General features: G+C 42.8%; 1 long non-coding RNA gene across 1 annotated transcript; it reads left to right on the top strand.

Annotated features, from left to right (window-relative positions):
- The first annotated feature begins 3841 nt into the window (after positions 1 to 3841).
- On the top strand, positions 3842 to 7056 carry LOC116199129. The gene is made up of 2 exons (XR_004155470.1): positions 3842 to 4694; positions 6867 to 7056. It is a non-coding gene; the product is annotated as an uncharacterized LOC116199129 (long non-coding RNA).
- Positions 7057 to 10156: the final 3100 nt, after the last annotated feature.

Genomic DNA, 10156 nt, shown 5'->3' with positions numbered 1-10156 from the left:
TTGGGGCAGATCTAAAAAAATAAAAATGCGTCCTCTGGACTGAAATGAGACAAAATGAAAAGTTCGTAAAATCGAGTTCGAGACAAGTCCAATCATCCACGCAACCCAATAACGCTCATTTCACATCATATTCATCCAAGCAAACATAAACATTCAGAAATAGAGCCCTAAACATGCCACTAAGTTAAGAATTTACCTAGTTCGGGAAGTTGAGGGGTGATTCTGTAAATAAGAAAAAAATTTAAAATGTTGGACGAGTTGGGCCGGACTGCCTGGGCCGAGCTTCAGCGGGGGCCGAGTGGGCCAAACGGGCTGCTGCTGGGCCTAGCGAATGGATTGCGAACTGGGCCGGACTGGGCTGGGCTGGGCTGGGCCGACGCGAGCTGGGCCGACTGAGCTACCGCTGGACCGGGTTGGGCTGCTGCTGGACACAGGCTGCACTGCTGGACACGGACCGACACGAACTTTGCCCTTACGGCCCGAAAAAAAATGAACCGATCCGGTTAATGTCAAGCGGGGAAACCAAAGAGGAGCAAATGCGATTCGGGTGGTTGCGGGCCGTGCGTGAGGATCGTCCAGAGGGGGAGTCGGTCGAGCTAAGGGTTCGGTGAGCTGAGGGAGCCAAGGTGAGGGAAAATCGGGAGAGTGAGTTGTGGGGTGGCGAGCTGCGGGACGAGCTCGGAGGTCACGAACCGAGGGTCTCCCGTCCAAAGAAAGTGGGCGAGCTGTGGGGTCCCGGTTCGAGTTCGAGCTCCGGGTTTTTTACGAGAGTGTGTGAGCTGAGAGTTTTTTCTTTCGGGAGAATCGGTGAGCTGAAGGAGAGTGTGTGTTGTCCGAAAAAAAATCGAGCCCCGGCCGTGAGTTTCCCAGGATAGAGTGGGTAGAGGAGTTTAGGGTTTTCTTTGGATTTTCAGGCGAGCTCCTGGCGGGGATCCGAGTGAGCTTCGAGAATTCGCCGTAGTCAAGCTGTGGTTTTTTGGGATTTTCCGGGAAAATCCGAGAGAGAGCGAGAGAGAGCCTCTAGGGTTTTTTTCGATCGGTATTTATTTTCTTCCTTTGTTCTCCCCCCAAAGAAGAAGAAAAGAAGAGAGGAGAGTGTGGCGGCTAGAGTTTCGAAGGTGTTTTCTTCGCGAGAGCTAGAGAGAGTCGTGGAGGAACCAAACCGAGAGAGAAAAGAGAGAGAGCCCGAGCTAGGGTTAGGGTTTTTTTTTTGTTTTTATTTCCTTCCGGTTCATCAAGAAAACGGGAAAGAGAAGGAGGGAAGAGAGGAAGAAGGGAGGAAAAGGACGAAAAATCGGGGGGAGGGGGGGCAGTGGTCAGGAGTTGACCGTTGCCCCGGATTTTGACTCTTTTTTTTTAATTCAAAACGGTCGGTCAGAGCCGTCTAACCGGCTCTGACCGACCCTGCCCCTTTGTCCTTTTCTCTCTCTTTTTTTTAAAAAAAAAAAATTTAAACCGTCGGTCAGAGCCGTCTGACCGGCTCTGACCAGCCCTGTCCCTTCGTTCTTTTTCTTTTCAAAAATTCAAATTTAAAGCGCGTAAAGATTGCAATTCTCATTTTTGCAATTGGATATTGAAAAAAAAAATGATCCGAGATAGGCATTGTGTTCAGAAAAATTTATGGATTAATGTTATGCAATAAAATATTTCTAGCCCTCATTTTAGTCTCAAATTTTAAAAAATTTGACATTGACGCACGTGAAATTCAAAGACTACCCATGGAGTATTTTTCAAAAAAATGATAAATTGGCTCTAAATTGAGGAAATGTTATATCTCCAAAAGTCGCGAGTGCTCAAACAATTAACTAGAAATACTTCCCTCCGATGGATGGCAGAAATGACAATTTTACCCCTCTAGAGCCGGTGGACCGAAATTGGGTGCTGACAATATCACCTAGCTAATAGTATGGAAATTGCCAAGTTATGACAATATGCTTCCTAAATCTTCTAGCAATCTCCGTATGGATGACCTCTTGCCCAAGAAAACTTCCTGAATGTAAAATCATGGCACCAGTTATGCCTCGTTTGTCTTACTCGCACACATTAAAGGATCGTACTAATTTCCATATTAAGCTAATGTCGAGCTAACTCTCCATGTTTGGTGTGTAAGCCATGGAAATAATTCTTGCTGCCATATAAAGTCACGTACTTGTCATTATATATGTCCAGATTCATGCGATAATGTCGTTTAGGAAAGAATCAGAACTCTTTCCTTAGTACCAGCTAACAGCTAGCTCTCGACTAACAGATCTGATCAGCCCAGTTATAATATTTCATGACTTCTTTCTCGAATTACCTTCCTGCCAGTAGCTGTCCAAATCGGGTAGTGTCACGGATCCTTGAGTCTTTGATCATGGGTCGCTCCAAGTTGAGCCGATCTAGTGGGTATTACACACCTAAGCATGCGGAAAATGAGTGTAAACAAGAGTATATAAAAAAAAAGTAATAAATCATGTAATTCATCTAATGAATTCGACTTTTCCGATCAATAAGTATATTAAAAATTTAACAAAGCTGATATGGATGGCCAACATCATACTTCTCCTACGAGGGTGTTGGAGAAATTACCCAAGAGTTATTTAAAAAAGAAAAATTATCGACATAGAACCAACAAACTATTAGATGAGTGGTAAACAATACATTCTCGGAGGAGTCAAGCTCCCTCGGAATTGAGAGTAGTTCACCAAAAAAAAAGAACATTACAGAAAATAGATGGTTTCTTTCTTCGTATTTCTCACTTTATTTTTGTGAGGGTTAGTAACGTGCTAATATTTCAAGTCCTAAGTCAGGAGTTCAAATCTCTGTTTCGAGACTTTGAAGTAAATGTTTTTTTTTGGGGGGGGGGGGAGTGAGGTGTCAACGCCCCATTTTGGTTCATCGGCTCCAAGACAAGACATCAGCAAAGCTCCGATTAGGATTCCAGACCTTTATCAAAGATGGCGAGGGCAACATATGGAATTTTGTGGCACACACAGTTAATCCGGAAGAGTAAGACACGAATGATCAACATTCAAACCGAAGGTAGTGGAAAAAGAAGAACTCACATCTTTGTATTGTTTTCTTCGGTGAGAACGACTATCTTCATGGGTCCTAGAGTCAAGTTCGGTATTTTTAGATCAAGGTTTGGTGAGTCAGAGACATTTCGACACAAAAATCACATCGAAAGCCCATTCGAGCAGAGAGATAAAATTCGTGGGAGCTGAGGTGCCCAAACAGTGAATACAACAGCTCAAGCATGGGATTCGACGCATCATATCACGATCAATCTTGAACCTAAAAGGGTGAATCTCATGTGCTTGACCTAGAAAATCAAGTTAGGTTCGATTTTACGGGTCACTCATCCCAAGAATCGATACGGAGAAAGAGTCATGAATTTTTGAGCGCACCATATGCAAAACAGTTAAGCCGGGACAAACTCTGCCAGCCGAGAGAGAAAATCCATAAAAAAAAATTCAATTCTTCGTATTTTCAAGCAAGGCCAATGTCATTAGATTCCTAATTCACTGAAGATTCAGAAAATCAAGAAAAACGGGGTGCATTTTAGGCTAGATTAGTACAGAATTGGAGATTTCCCCACAGATCAGAACCAAATCTCCCAGTTTTGGCCATCTGTTGGAGAAAAATTCTTTCGGGTACTTCCCGAAGTTGAACGATCTTCAAATTTTACAAGAATGTGCCTAACTCATGTAGGGATCAGAAAAATATCACATAGATCGAAAGATTCATGAGAAATTCAAGAAAAATTCGGATGTTCATGGTCAACTCATGGACTGCTGGTCACAACGCTGCACTTTCTGCTTCTTCTGCTGAGCAAGGTGGAGTGCAAGAAACGTTTTCCTCCCTTCCCCTCCTTCTACACGCCATCCTTTTCCTCTGCTGCAGCTGGTGCATGAAACCAGCAGCTTGTCATCATCACCACGTCCTACTACCCCATCTCCAGAAGCAACCCTCGCTTCTCTGCAACCTCTTCTCCTTTCCCTTCTTTTTTTTTTTCTTCCGCCTCTCATCAGACTCATTCCCTGCCCTCTTCCTACCCGTTTCTTCTTCTGTTTTTTTTCCTGACACACGAAAACTCCAGCTCAAAAAAACGGACTAGGGACTCCCTTAGCGAAGCCGGGTTTCCCTCAGCTCGGGAACTTCCTCCGAGCTCACGGACGCCCCCCCTCAACTCTCTCTCCCTCACAGACCGGCCCACAGCTCGCTCCCGTGCCTCACCTCAGCTAACATCCATCAGCTCGTTCTCTCCACCGCCCTCAGCTCCTCCTCAACTCCCTCAACTCGCGCCTCACGCCCCTCAGCTCACACACGAGCCTTGCCTTCAGCTCACCTCCTAGCTAAAACGACGTCCTCTCAGCTTGCCCTCCTGCCTTCTCCTTGCCCGCAAAGACATCACCAACTACCTCTCTCGACTCTCCAAGAAGGGGCACAACAGCAGCAACATTCCTGACCCGAGTCTCCAAGCTAAGCCTTCGGCCTTTACGTTATTTCCTTGCTCTCACTTTCGGTTTTCTCTCGTTTTCTGCCCTATTGTTACTTCTCCGTGATTTGCTTCACATGGCCTTGCTCTCTTGCAGCTCTTTCTTCTCCATGGTAGCCCCACCAACCGTTAGGGAATCCTGGACAATCCATTTCAGCATTGGGTTCGAGGGATTATTGAAGTCTCACGAGCTCCTCTCGATACTAACCCGAGAAAGGTATAAATCCCAACTTAGTGGCATGTTTAGGGCTCTATTTTCGAACATTAATACTTGCTTGGATGATGATAATGCGGAATGAACATTCGTGGATCGTGTCGATGAGCGGAATAATTTTTAAAACTCGTTTTTATAAACTTTTCAGTTTGTCTCAGTTCAGTCCTTGCAATGTTTTTTCACTTTTCCGAATCAGTCCAAACTTTCAAATCCGTTTCAAACAGGTCCAGGGCTAGTTTCGGTATTTTCTACGCAGTCCCTAACTTTTCAGGAGATCCAAATCAGTCCAGGAAACTTTTTAATTTAATTCAGTTTAGTCCCTGTGACATTTTTCGTTTTCTTCAAATCAGCCCTAAACTTTCAGACTCGTTTCAGTCAAGCCCTGAGCTATTTTTAACATTCTCTGTTCAGCCACAGAATTTTCAGATGATTCAAATCAGTCCAGCGAACCTTTTAATATGTTTTAGTTTAGTCCCTGTGACATTTTTTTACTTTTTTCAGATCAGTCCCTAGAACTTTAACTGAATTTTTAAATCAGTCCCCGTTCTTTTGAAATTGTTCAATTCAGTCCTTGGACACTTTTTAAAGATATCCAACCCTTGCTACTTGGATCTTCGACCAACAATATGCATGTTTTCATTTATTATGTTTTTGTCTTGTTCATTATGCGCATATAACATGATAATACGTGTTCTTTTTATGTTTTTCTGCTTCTATATATCGGTGTCGTTTTATCGATTCCGTTAATATTATGCTTGTATGTGTTTCTCGTGATCATGGCGGCATCGACTATGTAAAATATGTGTGTTTATCGTGTTGGATGTGATCATGTGCATGTGATCCGTGTTTACACGCGTTCTTTACCGTTTTAATCGAAACCTCACACAAATCAGTTTGATCATATAAATTATGTCTAAAGTTAATCTTTTCTAATTTAATTCTAAGACGGTCGGGAATTAGGGTTCATATCGGACGGTCCATCAATGGTCGGTTCGGTGACCTAAAACCCGCAGATTTAAAGCATTTGGCATATTTTAATTAATGTAATCAATAATTCCACTCATGGGATTATTAGGACGTTCATGCGATTAATTAATTCACTTTGCCCTAATAACTTTGCACGAATCGGCAATTAATCGGTAACACGTGTCGATAGGTTACAAACATGCGTTGGGGCCATTCTTAAAACTCGCAATTTTACAAAACCCGAAACACATGGTCCGATGTGACATGGATGTCAAGGAAAGACTTGCGCGTCCTGACTTGAGGTTTCACTTGATTCCAGGTAACTCAAGTCGAGGCGTGGAAGTTCTTTTTAGATCACTTCCGAATAGACTAACCGGTCCTTTGGCTCTTTCGGCGTTATTGCATAACCCTGGAAGATCCAGGGGATCGGTCGGCACCGATCACCCGAGGTGGCCCACATCGCTCAGTCTCTCTTTTTTGAAAACAATTTTCATTTCAAGGGCAAAATCGTCTATTTGTAGCTTAGCGACACCCCTGGGGTTAGAATAAGAGAAACACTACGGTACTAGGATATGGACGTGCTACCTGTATAGGCGCAGGTTCATCTGCATAGCCCTTGCTATCCGACTGATGAGTTTCTGTTATCCTAGCATAATTATGGTAGTTAGATCGACTATTTCGGCTCAAAATACAAATACCGAACTAATTGTACACTCGGCTTAAGACAAAAGGCAGGAGATTCTAGGGTTTTCGGGCAAAATCCATGTTCTATGATAACTTGTAATAGCCATAGTGTCACGATACAAAATAATCCTAAAAAATAATCCACAAACACAAGACTTGACTACGGACATCACGTCTGTCAGGTCTTCGAAACAATGTCAAATGCGAAATACCTTCCCGGGACGATCCTTGATCGATTTACACCCTATGTGTGTTTGTCTACTTTATGGTAGGATTTGCATGCCAAGGTATCCAGGTTAATAATCGGTTAACTCATGTAAATTCGGCAATAATGCACCCCTTGTTTGCTTATCTATGTTGGTTTGTTACATTTTCGCACTTGTTTGTTATGCGGGTTGAGCTCGAATTCCTAGGACGTAATGCACATGGGATCCAACGTCCCAACTATCAATCACGGGGTCCAACGCCCCCATACATCGAGCACGCATCTTAATTTTATTTTTTGGTCTTTTTCAAATCATGCAGTGAGCAGGAGTGGAATAATGATCAAATGCAAACCAACCGGGTCCATGTGCTGTAATTTGTATATTTTACTTTATCTCAAGTGAACAGTGCAAGGATTTATCTGTATATTCATTTGTAAGGATCCCGGTTGGCAAGCGAATGATTTCAAGTGACAGAAACGGTCGAATCGAGTTATGGACCCTTTAGATAAGCAAAATCATACAAGTCCAAGGCCCGGTCCACACGGCATACCGGCCTTCACGACACGGTTAACCGGAATGCGAGGACGGTGGACCAATCCCTTGACTCGAATATTTGCTTTTCTCATGCCTTCGTGACTCTATGAGATTGTTTCTTTCCGGTTTACGGTGTTAAAACGCGTAAAATGAGCGGAACCTAATTAAGCGGTAATTAAATTAAAATGACGAGTCTAGACAAGTTAAAGTACCAATAGGACGCGCGAGATATAGGCTCGCATGTAACAGAACCCCCGAATTCGAAAATTCCGGTTTCGTAAGACCAATGCATTAGCAAAATTAGGTGTACCGAATACTCCTAGATCCGGGTAACTTACCGACCATCGACTTTCGGGTCGTAAAATAGTAAGTGGCGACTCTTTCTCACGCATGTCTGTCACGCGTCCCCAGGGGAAGGTAGATACTCCCAAGCCGCGCGCATAGGTGCGCGCATGCGGGCCTTGACGAGGGCAAATTTGGGTCCGCACAAGGGGGGTTCCTCTTTTTTTTTACGAACTAGTTTGCCGTAATAGTACTCTGACTAAAGACTTGCACATGAGTGGAGGGCAGGATCAGGGGAAGGTGGATACTCCCAAGCCGCGCGCATAAGTGCGCGCATGCAGGCCCCGACGAGAACAAATTTGGGTCCGCACAAGGGGGATTCCTCTGTTTTTTTTTACGAACTAGTTTGCGGTAATAGTACTCTGACTAAAGACATGCGCATGAGTGGAGGGCAGGATCCCCCTATTTGTTATCGTCTAATGAACTTGTCACTGTAATCCCAATGGAGTATCAGAAAAACACTATACATCCACAAGTCTAGCTAAAATACTACTACGGCAAGCAGATTCGATAACAAATAGTGGGACCTTCTCCCCTTATTTGCCCGGAATGAATCTTGAACCCTAACCTAACACTTAGAACATTAGCGTGTTACCAATGAAGTTATATCTCGTTGGAATTGAGGGTTGAATTTGCAATATAGCTCATGAACCATAAACCTGAAGACGAAGAGATTAAGTGAATAAGGGATTGACTCATCAAAAAATGTGAATAAGGGATTGAGTACAGATAAATTTGCCATACAAGTAACAGGTGGGGATAATAAAGTAGCTAATTAAGCCATTTTCAGATGGATATGGAATCATGCCCAAGCTGCTCAAAAGGCAGAATGTCTGCCAATAGAACATCTCAAAATCTCACCATCCGCCGTAGGGTAACAAGTGCATGAAAAAATAGTATCAATTGTGTCAGAATTAGAACTTCATAAAACAATTTAGGCTAGGTTTATTAATAACTATGATATCATCGGTATATGTTGGTTCAAGTAAATCGGCAATTGTTCCCTTAAATAAGCTCTCGAATCAAAGGTTGTTGATGAAAAAATTCATGATTAGAAGAGATTACACCCTTAATAGGCCAACTCGACTCGACTCGAAATAGATTAATTGGGACTAGTTGCAATTCCCAATAACAAGTGCTCACCAAAGGAAGAGAAGAGGGAAAAAAAATAAAAAACAGAACAGTTAGCCTTTCTTGCTGGATAAAAGACAGTTATCCTTATGGGCCAAGTCTCTTGATGCTTTGTCAGTAATCTGTCAGTTAATGGGGGTTCGTTGACTACAAAATGGACAAAAAGAAAGTGGCATGCATGCATGGTGCTTCGATAGAACACTTGGAGGTAATCCCTTTTGTTCTCAAACAAAATAGAGAAATTGATATTCGCCCAATAAATAGAGAAAATTGATATTCTCCCAACAAAAGAATGGAAGGAAAATCGAAGAATGTCTCTATTGAGAGAGGATTAAAGCTACTATTAAGATACCAACGTAGAGTTTGATTCATATAAATCGGTACTCTTTTATTTAAGTAAAGTTTTTAATTTGAATCTTGTAAGTAGATAAAATTATCGATTCAGAGAGTTTTATTCCCTAGTGAATTGAATTGGCTCGAGCTTAGATTAGTCAGGCTCATTGAATTTTCGAATATCAGTGGTGAAAAAAGAAAAAGCTATTAAAGTCTCGATAAGAAAAATATGTTACGAAGAGGCCTCAACTCTTTTACAGGGTTTGGGCCCACCAACAAGGAGGTGGGCCGAAACAGAACCGGGGGCCCATGACGTTGTTTGAGGTTAACAGGAGGGCAATGATTAGGCTGGACATCAAGGGAGGAGCGATCCCCGCCCAAGATGGGCATTGCTATGGCACTCTTTGTCAAATGCACCAGGCAATCTCGAGAGTGGTTTAAGCTTGAACCTTGATATGTCTAATCGTTTATCTTTCGGTGTCTTTTATTTTTGCTCGATCGCTCGTATTATGGATATGGTGAGTACAGGGGTCACATCCCTGCCAATTTTTTGGTCATAAGGCACCAAACTGCTCTTTTTTTTTTTTGCTGAATAAAAAGGCCGGGAGGGGGATATTAGTGTAGCAATCCCCCTCTGGAGATCAGAGGGATTCCACAGCCGCCATGAAATGTTTTACTCGCCCGAATGGGTAAAGAGCTCGGTGAGATATAGCCTACCTGGGTCACCATGACCCCACCAAAGTGCACAGTGGACCAGACCATCTCACATAGGGTGGAGGACAAGAGTCAACTAACGTAAACGCTTTCGTATTTAAGTCAAGTTTCGACCCCTTGACCTTTCCTTTGGAAGACGAGTTCGTTACCAGTTGGACTACCACCTTTGTGGTACCAGACTGCTCTTATTATTCCATCTTTTAGATGGATGGAAATTCTGTAGCCTGAATTTGCGTTTTGCTATTCTATGTTTGATTTGTTATACATATTTCGAAGGTTGAGTAATAAGATCGTGCATTGATTAAAAAAAGTAATTTTTAATTAACGAGACGGATAGATTGTGATTCAACATGCTATTTCCCTAAGAAGCGAGTCACGTAATTTCTCTAAAAAGGAAAATATTGGCAAAAAATTCACCACCGAAAAAAAGAATAAAAGAATAAAAGAAAAACTACATCAAAACGGGAAATACATATATGACAATATTCAAGCCCATTTTTGGGTGGGTGGCGGGGGGCGGGCTTGGCCCCCGAGAAAGACAGATTCTAATGGCTT

The sequence above is a fragment of the Punica granatum genome, chromosome 3 (assembly GCF_007655135.1).
Source record: "Punica granatum isolate Tunisia-2019 chromosome 3, ASM765513v2, whole genome shotgun sequence".
In the NCBI taxonomy this organism is placed as follows: Eukaryota; Viridiplantae; Streptophyta; class Magnoliopsida; order Myrtales; family Lythraceae; genus Punica; species Punica granatum.
Note: the sequence above shows the minus strand (reverse complement) of the source record. Positions and strands in the feature narration are given on the sequence as shown.